The following is a 15,894-nucleotide window of genomic DNA, read 5'->3' as shown; positions in this document are numbered from 1 at the left end:
CATAATGCTGAAAATTTCATCATAATCAGATTTTAAATAAGAAAGGTATGACGTTTTGAAGTTTCGCTTATTTTTCACTAAATAGTTACATGTATAAGCACAATTTAGTCAAGTGCTAATGAGAGAATCAATTACTATTTCTGTTATTTTTTATTGTTTGAATTATACAATATTTCAATTTTTACAGATTTTACTTGACTGAACCATAAAATGTTAAACAATGGTAATTGCACATCTTCAGGGAGAAATAAAGCTCTGTTTCAAAGGACAATGGGGAGAAAATTAGAATATTTTATATAATAAAATACAAAAGAAATAGTGAGTGATGTCTCCAGTTCCCTCATTTGCCATATTCATCAAAAGGATCACAAGTCCACAAAGTGATGATATTCCATAGATAAAATTTACAATAGCTCAAGGATGCAATCAAAATGACAATGTTTAAAATGACAGCCCCAGATAGAATACCAGTTTGAAACATCCAAGTACAACAGGATATTGGCAAATGAACAAATTGATCGCTCAATTCATCAAGGAATATCACACAATTATAGAGGATCAGTTTCTGATTGAAGCGGAGTCAGCCATGAAAGATGTCTGAATTTTTGTTTTCTCCCGGCATCAAAATATTGATGTGTGGTATATCTAGGGCTGTTTCAATGTCCATACTGGATATTGTAAATATACAATTTTATAAGGCTAGTTATCAACTACATTGCTTTTGTCTGTTGGCAAGGAGCATCATAGAACTTTGTATTTCGTTTTTTTTTTTTTGCTTTATCTTGTGATTATATCATTTTTTCGCAAAAGAGGTATGCAAACTAATCACATCTCCTGTATGACTGATTGTAATTACATTCAGAGAGTAGACCGAAGCAGGAACATACATTTTTCTTTCATTATTCTCAAATCAACCATAAGCAAACATAATCAACCAAAAATTCCAAGTGACAGAATGAACCTGCACAAGTTTGCAATCTACATGTATGCCTTTTGACGTCAGTGGCTGTATCATCTTGTTACAATTTGTGTAGCCCTTGGGATTCGTAATCACTCTGATTTACTGAGGATATTAGTTGATTCACATATAAAACACCTGTGTATAATTTACACAATTTGAAATTCTCTTTTCCAATCTATCTTTCTCATTTCCCACACTTACATCACTCCAAACTTTTTCATTCTCTCTCCTTTATGTTCAATATTCTTTCCTTCCATATACATGTATGCATTCCTCCTTCCTTCTCCTACATGTATATCCCCACACCTCCACTCTCTCTTTCTTCCTTTCCCCCATTCTTTCAATCTGTTTTAATTTCCTACCGTAATTAAAATTATAACAAGAGTGTCGCTAGGGCAAGCACATAATACGCCCACCTGTAACACGGAAAATGGAGTTACTGGTCAAGCAAGAAAAGTGAAAGTTGGCGACTTGTCCTTTGACCTTTTGACCTAAAAATCAATACACTTCCTGGGATCCATGCAAGTATCATACTTACAAACCAAATTATATGAGCCTAGGTTAAGTTATTTTTAAACTTATCAAGTTTGCAGAAGGGTAAAATTTAGATGAAAATATGTCAATGTGACCTTGACCTTTTGACCTCAGAATTAATAGGCTCCTGGGAACCATGCTAGTATCATACACACCAAATTTTATGAGCCAAAAGTGAAGTAATAACGTTTACAAGGACTCATGGACTGCAGAAGGGTGAGATGAAAATATGTCACTGTGACCTTGACCTTTGACCTTTTGGCCTCAAATCAATAGGCTTCCTGGGATCCATGCTAGTATCATAAACACCAAATTATATGAGCCTAGGTTGAGGTAAACTAAGGTTATCGCGTTTACAAGGGTAAGATCAAAACATGTCACTGTGACCTTGAACTTTGACCTTTAGACCTCGAAATATGTAGGCTTCCTGGGATCCATGCTAGTATCATACACACCAAATTATATGAGCCTGGATTCAGTCAAACTGAAATTATTGCGTTTACAAGGAAAAGTTAATGGACGGACAGACAGATTTACATCGAGCGTGATACCATAATACGTCCCGTCTAGGACGAGTGTTGAAAAAATAAACACTGCATGTATATAACAATTTGACACACACTGAATAGAATGATACTTACAAAATAATAAGCTCCTTCTAAACCTGCAAACATTTCAATATGTTAATGCGTACACTCGTCCCTAATTATCTACTAGTATTTCATACAACCCATCAATCAAAATGAATAATGTGTGACTGGGGTATATAGACATCTATGGCTCACTGCATACAAAATTTAACCCACAGCAAGTAAACCTGATGGCTTATTTCATCCCTGTGTATTAAAAGTCTAGAGACAGGTTAAAAAAATTCACCATGTACTGTACATTGCAAAAATACAGCGATCTAGTGAGGATCCCAACATAAAAAGGGTGCACCCTCCCGCCTCCCACTGACTAGGCTCAGGAGTTCCAACACAGGGCAAAAAAATCAAAGTCCTTCTGCTTTCAGCAGCCGATTTTCCAAACTTTAGTTCCACCTCCCCAAGATGTGCACCCCCATACCACTTTAGTTCCACCTCTCCAGGATGTGCACCTCCCCATACTCAAACCAGCCTATGCCCTTACATACAACCTTGCTCATGCAAACAAAATAGCTGCTGAAATCTGTTTTAAAACTGATGTGAAGTGCATCAATTAACTAATGACACAAAGAGAGTGCATTAGCAAAGTATGACTACCAGAATAGAAAAAAATCCATTAAATAATCTAAGTTTGCCTTCATGTTGACAATTTGATGTGCCATGCTTCCAATGATTCAACAAGAATGGATTGCATCAAAATACAATGTTTCTTCAACGTTTCTGATTATTCATCAGCTAATGCACTGTGTCCCTATATTTTTTATCTAGCTTTTACCATTTGATTCCTAAATTATACCAACTAACCTGGAAGTAACGGTAAATTGAAGACTGAAAAAGGGGAGATAATACGTTTAGTTGTAGTGGCTGGGGTGGTGGCATGGTGGGGGTGGTGGCAGTAGTAGTGGGATGGGGGTGGTGGAGGTGGCAGTAGTGGTGGTTGTGGAGGTGGTGGTAGTGGATGGGGTGGTGATGGTAGTGGGGTGGTTGCATGGTGGTGATGAAAGTGGGGTAGGGATGGGGGTGTGGAGGTGAAAGTGGTAGTAGTGGTAGTAGTGGTGGTAAAGGTGGGGGTGGTGGTGGTGCACAGGGTGGTGGTATGGGGTGGGCATAGTGGTAGTGGTGGTGGATATAGTGCACTCTTCCCATTAATATGCCTAAAGCACCAAGACTCAAGACAGTGATAAAAAGATGGGGGTTAATGCTAAATTTCAGGATCATTTCTGGCATCTATTATTATAATTAAAAAATAAACAATCTTTAAAAATCATTCTCTCATGCTCTTCCCATTAGAATTCAATAAACATTCAATGTTAATGGTACATGTACAGTTGTACTATACTATTAAATAGTTCTTATGGTCAGGAACTATGTACCAAATAAATTCATCACAATACAAGTAACTATAGTATAGAATGCCATTAAAATATTTTATTTACACTTACTCCAAGTTAAGTGGCCACAGGTCACCTAGTTGACTACTGTGTATTTGAATATTAACCTTCTCTCACTTCACTCTCGGCTCTGGTCAAGCCTCATTTCTCATCACAATGCAAATATTGCTTGCCAAACATATTCCATAGGAAGGCTTTCATTGTTCATCGGTATATAAGAGAGTGCCTCATCTCATATCAAAACTCCATGGCGGCTCCATGACCATGGTCAACCAAAACTTATTCAACTTACCTGTATCATTCAGCTCACGTCACTTTGAAAGCCCAAGTCTGAACACAAACCACGACCGACGGAAATCCGATCAAATGCAAGCCAGAGCCGCAGGGGACCCGGTTGCTGTTATGCATGTACCTCACCAGTACCACCAGATATCAGAGGAGCGTGCAAATTATACAAAATGGGCGGAGCTCTTCGTCTATTTTCTTACTGTATTCATGGATTGTTAACACATTTGATCTTTGTCCGACGCACTGAATTATAAGGCGAATGCCGCCATCTATCGGTACGAGCAGAATATGGAGCCTCGACAGAATCTGGATCTGGGCTCCGTCTGAGTTGCGATTGATCCAATCAATCGTAACTATGGACGGCAAGCAACCTCAACATGTAAAATGCTTGTTTTTTCAAACAAAATTCTAGATATGAATGTATATCCATGAATCCATTGATTTCTTGACAATTTGGTGTGTTTTTCTTTGTTTGCAAAGGACACTTTGCAAATTTCCTGCAGAAAAAATTATGACACTGATGGATTTCCATAGTTACGATTGATTGGATCAATCGTAACTCTTTGTAAGACGGGGCCCTGGACTCGAGCACTGAAAGATCTCTAGATGATCTGGAGAGATACATGTATCATAATATAACTGGATAGATGGATGGGGATGAATGGATTATGTTTTCCCTGACGAAGAGGAGAGGACCCCCGAAACCTTAAGTTGGACTTAAAAATTATTTTGAATTTGCATGCAATGCATTCAACGGGCATTCAATAGAGTAATTTAATGACTTCCTGTTTTTCATGTGTTTTTTTTTCCTGTTACACTCTCTTTTATTTAAATTTTCATTTATTTTGTATATTTTTCACCTATTTTACACCATAAACAAGAATAAACCTGATAAACACTACAACAAAAATGGTGTGACATGCACTATATCGCTGGAGCGGATCATTTTTCGGGAAAATTTCATCTTTAAAAACATCAACAAACATTTAATTTAATTTCTTTGTGATATTTTTTTTTCTTTCGTCATCCATCCATTTCTAACAGTTTCCCAAAGTAATGGCATCATTAACAAAAAAAATACAAGAAAACGAGAATGATGCAATAATCGTCACTATACCATCATTCAATTCAATTTTTTTCAATTCAATTCAATTTATTGTTTAACCATCAAATACAAAAACAATACAAACAAATTAACAACAATGAAGGGAAATTACAATGATGGTAAGGTGACCCCGGAGAAGCAAGGCTTATAAAAAGGGCGACCAGGTAACATATATATCAACAATTATCAAAAACACTAACACAATAGCACACTCATGCAGCAAAAAAGGGTACATTGGTAACTTCAGTAGGTTAAGAGATTAACATTGCCCTGCACATGCAACTTTTTAAATCTAGTAATAGTGGAGCTGTTTTTAATGTCATTGGGAAGTTTGTTCCATAATTTAGGGAAAAGTCATTTTAAAAGAATGAGAAACAACAGAAGTTCGAACTTGAGGGAGACGATTGAGATCACATTGACGAGTATTGTAAGTATGAACTGATTAATTTGGAGCAAAAATATCTCTTAAGGTAGGAGGTAAAATTTGAGTTTGGAACTTAGACATGAAAACAAAAGAATTCAATGATATTAATCCATTTAATGGTGAAATGTTTAATTGGGTAAATAGTGGTTTTCGAATAATAAATGCAGCATTACATATAATTCGGATTGCTTTCTTTTGTAGAATGCATAACTTATCTAAGTGAGTTTTAAATGTGTGACCCCAGACAATATTACAGTAGTTTAAGTGTGGGAGAATAATACTGTTATATAAAGTAGACAAAATAGTGTGAGGCATAAAAAGTCTAAGTCTGCAGAGAACCCCTATAGATTTTGATATTTTAGTAAAAACTGAGTTGAGATGGGGTTTCCAAGAAAGATATTCATTTAAAAAGACACCTAAAAATTGGATACTGTCAACTTTAGAGATTATATTATTACCACCAATAATAAGATTAGTAATATTCAGAGGAACCGTCCTGTCACTTCCTCGAAAAATTATATATTTGGTCTTCTCAGAATTCAAGAGCAGTTTATACAAACGAACCATTTATGTAGTTTATCCAATTCATCATTTGTTGATGAGATCATTTTTTTTTGTGAGTAAGTGTAACAGTGGTATCATCAGCAAATAATGAAAATCGTAAAACTGAGGAGCAATTAATTATATCATTTATATATAAAAGAAAGAGGAGGGGGCCTAACACACAGACCCCTGAGGAATTCCACAAGATTATACTTAGATTTGACACCATCCTCCTCCTCTCCTCATTATATTTGCCATAATCATACTTATGCTCATAAAGTTTTTAAAGACGTGTAACAGTCATGATTATTTACGTCTAGGTTTTTTTCCTCTAACTCCCTAAATAAAGCTCCAAAAGTTTGGTAAAGAAGCTCTTTGTGAAGTTATCAGCAAATGTACATGAAAAGGATTAGTTTTTTTCATCGTTTTTTGCAATTTCTTTGTTTTTTCGAATTTTGTTTTTCATTGTTCTTTCGATGAACTTTGTCGGGGACCTTCAATATTGTGATTAGAAACAGCATAAGATAAATCCATTTAGACCAGCAAAACTAAAAATGATCATAGATTATGATTTTGGGTATAAGACACAATTCGCATTGACTTTGTACGGGCTTTGTACACAAAATCACGCTTTTGAGCATGCAAGTTTTGGTCTGACATGCACTTACAAAAAAGCTGTGTAATTTCGGAACCGCGAACCGCCTCCGAGAACCCCACCCCTCCAGCCTATATAGATAGAGTTAATATGGTTTAATAACTAATTCGTCTAATGCCAATTCGTTAAATTGCCGGCCAATGCGTCTACAATAATTTGGTCTGCCATCCGTTCGTCCACTATCTACATGCTCTAATTGTCACTTCGTCCACTGGCACCATTAATATCTAATTTCGTCTAATAACCAGTTTGTCCGATAGCCATTTAACTAGTCCTTATACCATTTGGTCTATGGTGTAAGTGTTGTTATTGCGCAAAAGAATAAATAACTGAAACGGATATTGAGACCAACTGGTTATGAGACGAAATGGTCATAGGCGAAATGGTGATTAGATGAAGTGATGATTGGGACCCAATGGTTGTTAGACGAAATGGACGGAATGGCATTTTACTAATGAAACGAGACAATGTGGTGAGTGCACGAGTTGGCAGTTGACAATATACCTTTCATACCACTACCCGAAATGCGTGACCAGCCACCCGCGATAAACTCTTTATGGTTGTTCCATATCTGATTAAAGGACAAGTCCACCCCAACAAAAAAAATGATATGAATAAAAAGGTAAAATTCCAATAAGCATAACACTGAAAATGTCATCAAAATCGGATGTATAATAAGAAAGTTATGACATTTTAAAGTTTCGCTTATTATATGCACATCCTGACTGGTATGCTAATGAGGATACTATGATCTGATGTCATCCGCTCACTATTTCTTTTGTAGTTTGTCATGAAATATTCTAATTTTCTCCTCATTGTCAAGTGATACCACCATTAATTCCTCCCTGAATATGTGGAATTAGCATTGTTTAATACTATATGGTTCAGTCAAGTTGATCCTTATTGTCAAATCTGCAAATGATATATTGTATAATTCAAACAATAAAAAACAAAAGAAAGTGTGTGATGGACATCATCGACTAGTTGCTTTGTGAAAAATAAGCGAAATTTTAAAATGTCATAACTTTCTTATTTTACATCCGATTTTGATGAAATTTTCAGCGTTATGCTAGTTTGATTTATCTCTATTTATTCAAATCAGCATTTTCCTGGGGTGGACTTGACCTTAAAATTGAATTACCACCCACTCCAAACCCGGACCTTTTTTTAAAGGAGAATGAAACCATTGGAACAAGATAGCTTGTGTGAAAACAGAAAAATCAAAGAAACAGATCAACAAAAGTTTGAGAAAAATCGGACAAATAATGAGAAAGTTATGAGCATTTGAATATTGCGATCACTAATGCTATGGAGATAGCAAATTGGCAATGCGACAAAGATGTGTGATGTCACTTGTGAACAACTCTCCCCATTGTATATATTTCACTTGAATTGCCTCTTTTATCACATCTATCCATAGATCATGTGTTCTTTCTCCATGAGGGCATATAATACATTCTTTTGAAGAATACATCATGGATAAAGAGTTTGTATCATCATAAGAAAAAGCAAAAAGAGACATTTTGAGGGTATCTTATAGTCCACCAAAGGGAAAGTTATTCATCAGTGACATCACACATCCTTGTCGCATTGCCAATGTGAGGATCTCCATAGCATTAGTGATTGCAATATTCAAATGCTCATAACTTTCTCATTATTTGTCCGATTTTTCTCAAACTTTCTTTATTCTTATTTTTTTCATTTTTCTGTTTCTACACAAGCCTATTTGTTCCAAAGGTTTCATTCCCTTTTAAATTCCATGGGCTTTAACACCAATATTCACCACTGACGAGTGTCGTAGATGGCAGCAAGACTCTGAACGCCACTTTCACTGTTGATCATCTAAGTTTTGTTATGATTTTTCGTTTCACCATTATACTCACTGCGGACCTTTGTATTTTGCTATTTTAAGTTTGTACCAATTATTGATGCCAAAATGATTCTTTACAAATTTGCATTATAATAAATAAAATCACACCCATGTACTCGCAAATCAAGGACAATCTTTAGCAGATCATTGTTCTGGTGATGGAAACATGTAAATTTAAATCCGTTTGAATTTCTTCCAATATTATGAAAATATCTTCTTTTTGGCACTGCGTTCAGATGACAACACATTTTTCTTTAATTTAAACTTAACGCACTGCCTAGGCCATCAATTGGTAGAAAATTCTGGGTTATAACAATAGACTGAGTAAGAACAGAATATAACTATACAGTATACAAAATGGTATAAAACACTATATTCATAAAGGGCAAACTTGGATGAGCGAATTTGTATTTATTTCCTGATTTTCTGAGATCCCTGTGAACTTTCCTTTTATATTCTTGACCCGGCCACCCTTCAGTTAGAACTATCCCTTCTTATGTATAGTCTGTTATGGAGTGTTCTAAATGCCTTGCTTTTCATCTATGAAAATACACATCATCATACTTACGGGAAGTATAATTAAGTGAAATTTAACCGTATAAAAAAATGATTGAATAAAAATATCCAGACTGAGGCACAATATTCACGGGCAGGAAAGAACCGGGGGGGGGGGACTCCAGCACCCCCCCACCCCCTTCCCATTGCAATTGTCAGTAAGCGTGTACAAATAAGTGAAAAGACCGGTTTATGCATTTTCATCCGTTCAATCATTTCGCAGCCCTTGTTTTTGCATGCTGTGGAAAATCAAGTTCCATACTTTGATGAAATGACGAGACACCGGGGGGGGGGGGGGGGGCAGTCAAATGTATTGCTGTACACATGCGTGACCAAATTATTTTCAAAACAACCCCTAAACGAGTTTTTCTCTGTGTGCAGAATAACCCCTAAACAAGTTTTTGAGGGCTTCATTTACACATTTTGACCCGTTAAAGTGATTTGTTAACATTCGTTTGACTTTTAAAAATCTTAGCTAGAAGGTCATACTTGTCACCTGTGTCTGCGATATGTTACAAAAATGAAGCCCAGAAAAAATTGCATTCGAAAATAATTATTTAGTGCCTCAAAAATTGAAATATAAAGTGAACAGAAACACCATCTTAATTTCATCCCATACACTTATGTGTACTATTTAGGCGTCTATAAGACGCCTATTTACAAAATCAGGGTTTGCCTTGTAGTTAATTTTAGCTTTTCATTCTCAATAGTGGTTGTGATCAGGGTTTATTAGTTTTAATTGTACACATGTTTCATCTTGGTTTGAGAATTTTTTTCAAATCGGCTGCTCGTAAAGTTAAACAATACCTTTAAACAAGTTGTCGCCAGAATATAAGACACCGGGGAAAAGCGGCTTGGGAAAAAACATACCACGTTTGGCTAGTCTTAAAAAAAAAGCTTTAGAAAAAAACCCACTGACCCCGCGATTTAGACGTGTTTATGCATGTTCAACCCCCCCCCCCCCGGGCGAGATGCGCTTTCTTGCCAAAAATGTCATCATGGCGATTAGTATCTCCATGTCGACATACAACTTTTCATGCATAATTATAAGTCGATGTTGTGATGATAGCTCATTAACTCGCCATGTTGACATAATTTCCAATAACATGATGATCATTCTTTGATGACATCACTATCTCTTCAAGTCAGGGACCACGGAACGGTTTTGGTAATTTTTATGTTTTTGTTCAAAGTTTTAGAAAAAAAACCACCCCGCCTGGTAGGTAATAGATGAGATTAATAATTGAGATAAGGGGGGAGGGGGCGGGGAGGGGGTCAAGAGTCCACAAAACAAAATGGGGCGAAACAAAATGTGGACACACCCCCAATGTGGAATTCGCGGATCTGTGACCCAGCCGAGTACAACATGACCCGACCCGATATCGCACCGGGATAGAATGCTAGTCTGGTTGCGCAGTTTCGTTTGCCGTAGTGATGCTGATTATTATGGTGGTGGTGGTGAGTGGTGATTATGATGATGATGATAATAGTAATAATGATAATAATAATAACAATAATGATAATGATATTAAAAATCATGATAAAATGAAAATAATAATAATGATAATGATAATAATAATAACAATAATTTAATAATAATAATTATGATAATAGTAATGATAATAATAATAATAAAAAGTGATAATAATCATTATTATTGTTATCATACTTATCTATTTATCATTATCATACTAGGGATGATGATAATGATGCAAATAATAAAAATAGCAGTATTTAGGGTCATTTTCTATTTTATTGCCTTGATTTACATTGAAGGGTAGGAGAAGGAGGTATGAAGTGTACTGTTGGACCATATTCAATTTTTACCTGGGCCAGTAGGCCCATGACTGGTCATAATAAAAAAATATTATTAGGAAGCACAGGTTAGGAAGCAAAATATCTATTCTAAGCGCAGGATATAAGCTTACGAAGACGAATGTTACCTAAACCAAAAGATTCAGTCTCTGTAAATTACTTGGTCTGCTGAACTACATTGGCTCCACTCCGCTCCACTCATCTATGGGGATGACAATAAAATGTCAGAAATTGCCCCCAAAATGACTGTTAGGGTATTATCCCCCTTTATTATTCCTGTCTAAATGTTAGGCCCCCCCCACTTTGGCCTTACCGGCCCTGACGTTGTCCTAATTGCACTGCCACTTGGTTTCTATTTTTTTTCCTGCTCAAAGCTTAAAGGGGTCTCAATTCCAGACTATATATCATTCATATTATTATTATCAATACGAAAACAGTATGGCTGCCTCCAGCTCCACGAAGACATAATCTTCCTCAAAATAATGGACATTTAGCATTCTATTAGAAGCTGAAGACGTCAAGTACTTGAACGGTGAGTTACCTAACATTCTTACCTCTCGATGAATTATAAGTTCATCTATGTCAATGTTAAACTAGTAGTGAGCAATCCAGCAATAATGTAAATTTAATCGATAGATTGTGAAATCTGCCACTCACTCAGCTCACTCAGCGCATATTATCAGCCACCAGTACCAGTGCACTCACTCTGCATGCACTGTGTACAACAAAGTATGGTAGTACCAGTGCAGTGGATCGTATACTATTACCGAACACTTTTCATGAATTTGATCATATCAAACACATTATTCCAATGAAATTCACCAAACTTTCACCATAAATACACAAATACCTACAAAATATAAATATGCAGAAATTTTGCCGAAATTGTTTTTCATTTTTATGATATCAGCAGTCCAATCGGACCTCTCTTCGCAAGTGAAATATTTTGGTCACTTGAAAAAGGTATTCTTCTTCTTATATTATATTAGTTTGAGTGGCGATTAGTCATATTTGACTATTGTCGCCATTTACTCTAGTAATAAAAATCTCACTTCTCACATAATAAAATTATTACCAATAATAATGTATACACATGTGAAATATTTTTCATGTGCATCCTTCTAATATGAAAAAGGGATAATTATGGTATAGTTTGCCGTAACTCTAATCAAAATGGCATATAAACAAATCTTCACCAAAAACAAACCGCTAGCTTCAGCTCAGTTCCAACTTGTTGCGCTTGCCCTGTCCTTTCAAGATGCAATCGTATTACCGAACTTGTGTTTTCTATGGGAAAAGTTGGGAAAACAACTACATGTAAGTTGGGAAAACAACTAAGTCACTGATGAGCTATTTTGACCATATTTTATTGTTTTGAGGATATAAAGACTTCAAAAATTATGTTTTTGATTATTTTGCATCATTTTTCTATTCAAGTTCCCTTTGGAAGGATGTTGCAAAGGTTAGCGTATTTGATTATTTTCTGTGATTTTCTGACGCATATGATGCGCGCGTTCGGTAATACAAGGCCGGTCGGTAATACAATCACTCACTATATATGGAGCTGTCCCCTACCCTGCCTGCAGACTTCGAAGTTCAAGCTCGAGTCTAGACGAAGACACGGGTTAAGATTATGTAATAATTTGTGTGCTGTCTCGTTGTTGATCTTATTCTTGGACAAGTTGGCCTAAATCCTAATCTTGATTTAGTCTGATCTGAGCTAACATATAATTTCAGGCATTTCTAGGCTATAGTACCGTTAGACAGAGCCCTGGTAGCCGTCTGTTTCGAGGAGTTGTTTAACATTTTAAAATTTTATTTCTCCTTACACAGACGGCTCGCTATCGTGCAGCCACCATTAGGGGACTTGCAATACAAAATCCCCCCGTCTAGGCTCTTCAATTTTTGTCTTTAATGAATAAAATTTTGAAAATTAACGCGACCGAAATGCAAATCAATATTCCCTCTTGGCATTAATTGCCAAAATACGGAGAAAAATCAAGTTAAAATGAACAAAAACAGTGACTTGCCTCGGCTGTCGCGCAAATTCACTTCCCCGTTTTATCCGATCTTAAGTACATAAACATATGGCCATTGAGACCCTGTACAAAATACGCTAGAACTTCGGTCTCTGTATTTAGTGAGTGAAGCCAACAGAGTTCAGCTGAACAACCAACATAACAGAGACTGAAGCTTTTGGTCTATAGTACCGTATAAGTACGGTATAACAGTCTGCCTTAAAAAAAAAAAAACACCTTTCTGTTAGACCAAAAGCTTCGAAGTTCAGTCTCTGTATTTTGGTTGTTCCACAGAACTGCCTTGGCTCACATGGGGATTATAGTAAAATGTCAGAAATTGTTGAATAAATCTCCAGACTGTCTACCTTTCTGTTTGCATTTGAAGTGTTTCTCATTATTCAAAGGATGTATGTCCGGACTTTCAAGGTGTAGACCCTGGCCTAACTTAAGGCTAAGCACTGGGATAAAAATGTATTTTGCTCTTAATTTTCTCATTTTTTTGTCTCCCCTGCATTGCAGTGTGAGACTAGAGGTGCCGCTTTGCCATGGCGTCAATACCAAATCTTAACGGAACTTAAGGTTAAGTTTTTGAAATGAAAGCATAACTGAGAAAATATATGGACTTAGTTCATGAAACTTGGACATGAGGTGGTCAAGTACTATTATGGTCGAGAAATATTTCCGCTTGAGTGAGCACTACTTACTTTTGAAAAGTAGGTGAAAAATGATTTGCGCAGAACTTTGGAATAAAAGTAGACCTTAATCATGAAGAACACGTGGAATTTAGCTAGTAAAACTGATTTGAAGATATCTTTTACCTTTTTAACTTGTTTCCTTGCCTAAAACACTTCGAAGAGTGCATTGCGCCCACACCGCTCCCCATACACCGAGGCCATCGTGACGATATTTGCTTTACACTGAGCTGTGATTTACATAAAATGGCTTAGGCTTGATTTTCATTTTTTGTTAATCATTGTCAATAAGTGTGGAGAAGCAAGTATTAAATGAAAAATGAAATGTAAGCCAACTTTAAATGATAAAAACTTAGTGAAAAAAATGCTGGAGATGTATGAAATAAACTTTTGTTCAGCTTCAGTTATGTCTTCAGATCCAGCTGGCACATAGAGGGTAAAGATTGTGCTTACTGAGTGTTGGCAAAATTGTTACAAAATGCTTGAATGTATCAGTTATATTTCAACTGACTAAAAAGTGCAAGGGAAATGTATTAGAAATGTTTCTAAGTTTGATTTCGCCCTTTCCCCTTGACACAGCGTGAATACAAGCATTTCTGCTCAAACATATCTCTGCGAGCTTTACAAAAATGGACAGTGCTCACTCAAGCGTAACATTCTGTCAGAACTTTTATGTTCACTGGATAGATGAGACCCAAACCCAAGAATATAGGTGAAATATTACCCACATGTTGAATATTTTTTTAAATCTCAGGGCTTTTACAAAGTGTAAACTTTTTTTTGATACACACTGTAGTTCATAAAAATTGGACATGAGAGTAATCAAGTATCACTGAACATCACTGACAAGTCTTAGGTTGCATGATCAATGTCAAATGTCATTTATTGTCAATGAACGTAGTAAAATATTTCTTATTAGTTTACAGTCTCATTAATTTAGCATAACTGTTTGGTAATTGTTCTTGATTATTTCTCCCAAATTTATTTCCCTTACTTTCCTTAAGTTTAATACTCTAACATTAGACAGTTATTTTGGTTGCTCTTTTCTCATTTTCAATTGTCAATATTGAATCTACTTATAGCCGTTACAACAAATTTCCTTTTAATTCTTCTTTAAACCCATAACATCACAATAATTATTTTTCCAACATATTTACTTTTCAAAGCCTCCCAAACTAAGATCACTTCTTCATTATTATCATGATTATACCGTAATTGTTTATTTTTGTAATCTCTTGAGTCTTGATTCTTTTGTAACATTGCTTTTTTGTTGATTTCATGTATTTCTATGTTGTTTTGTAAAACATTTGCCAATTCAGCTGTAACAAGCTGCGATCATATGTTTTAATAAATTATCTTGAATCTTGAATCCTATTGAATGGTGTTTTTGGTGAATAAATTTTTATAGTAGTTTTCAAAGTCAGCACTGCTAAACTATATTGAATCGCATGATGCAGGTGAGACTGCCAGAGGCGCTAAAAGCACAAATAATTTTGAATGTTTGTGCTTAGCTTTGTAATATTATCTGATCAATATTACTTTCAAATCAAGTTATGAAATATTGATCAGAGTTCCTGAAATTGCTGTCTTGTATGTACACAAAGTATAGGCCTACACAAGTACGCACTGATCAACTTTGAAGTGATAGCTAGTGCCCCATTACCTTCAATAAATTGGAATCCTGCATTAAAGGCTGAAAATATTTACATCTAAATAAGAGCAAAATGCTGAAAATTTTATTAAAATTGGGTAACAAATAACGAAGTTACTGAATTTTAAATTTTATCAATATTTTGTGAAAAAAAGTTATATGCATATTGTCATGAATATTCATTAGGTGGGCTGATGATGTCACATCCCTTTTTCATTTTTCTTTTTATATGAAATCATAAATGTTTCACTTTTTCATACATGTGTAAATGATGTGTCTCCATTATGATGAAATAAGTTGTGGCAATAAATAACTAATGCACTCAATCAGTTGTCAATTGTTTTAGTTCTTGGAAGAATTTTTTTTTAATAAACCTAATTTTGTATAATAAAATACAAAAGAACAAGTGGGGATATGACATCATCAGCCCACCTAATGAATATTCATAAAGACATGCCTAGAACTGTTTCACTGGAATACTGCAAATCTTTAATATTCAATAACTCTGTTATCATCCGGTTTCGATCATATTTTCAGCATTTTGCTTTGTGAATTTCACACTATTCATTGAGATATAAATTTCTCCGGCCTGGACCATTCCTTGAAACCATCCATTCAATGAATGTAATTCATTGAATTTAATTTCAGAATGATTTACCAGTATATTTCATTTTTATGAAAAAAATATTTCATGACAGATTTCTTTCCTTTTTTTCAATTTCTTGATATCTCTGTTAGGATCTGTTTC

At 35.4% G+C, this 15,894-nt stretch overlaps 1 protein-coding gene across 1 annotated transcript in view; it reads right to left on the bottom strand.

The window, feature by feature from the left end:
* LOC121411153 overlaps positions 1–4,127 on the bottom strand; it is a 43,787-nt gene extending 39,660 nt beyond the window's left edge. Inside the window, exon 1 of the mRNA XM_041603695.1 lies at positions 3,823–4,127. The gene's annotated coding sequence lies outside the window, so the exon portion shown is untranslated. The remainder of the gene's footprint in view (positions 1–3,822) is intronic.
* Positions 4,128–15,894: the final 11,767 nt, after the last annotated feature.

The sequence above is a fragment of the Lytechinus variegatus genome, chromosome 3 (genome assembly GCF_018143015.1).
Source record: "Lytechinus variegatus isolate NC3 chromosome 3, Lvar_3.0, whole genome shotgun sequence".
Classification (NCBI taxonomy): domain Eukaryota; kingdom Metazoa; phylum Echinodermata; class Echinoidea; order Temnopleuroida; family Toxopneustidae; genus Lytechinus; species Lytechinus variegatus.
Note: the sequence above shows the minus strand (reverse complement) of the source record. Positions and strands in the feature narration are given on the sequence as shown.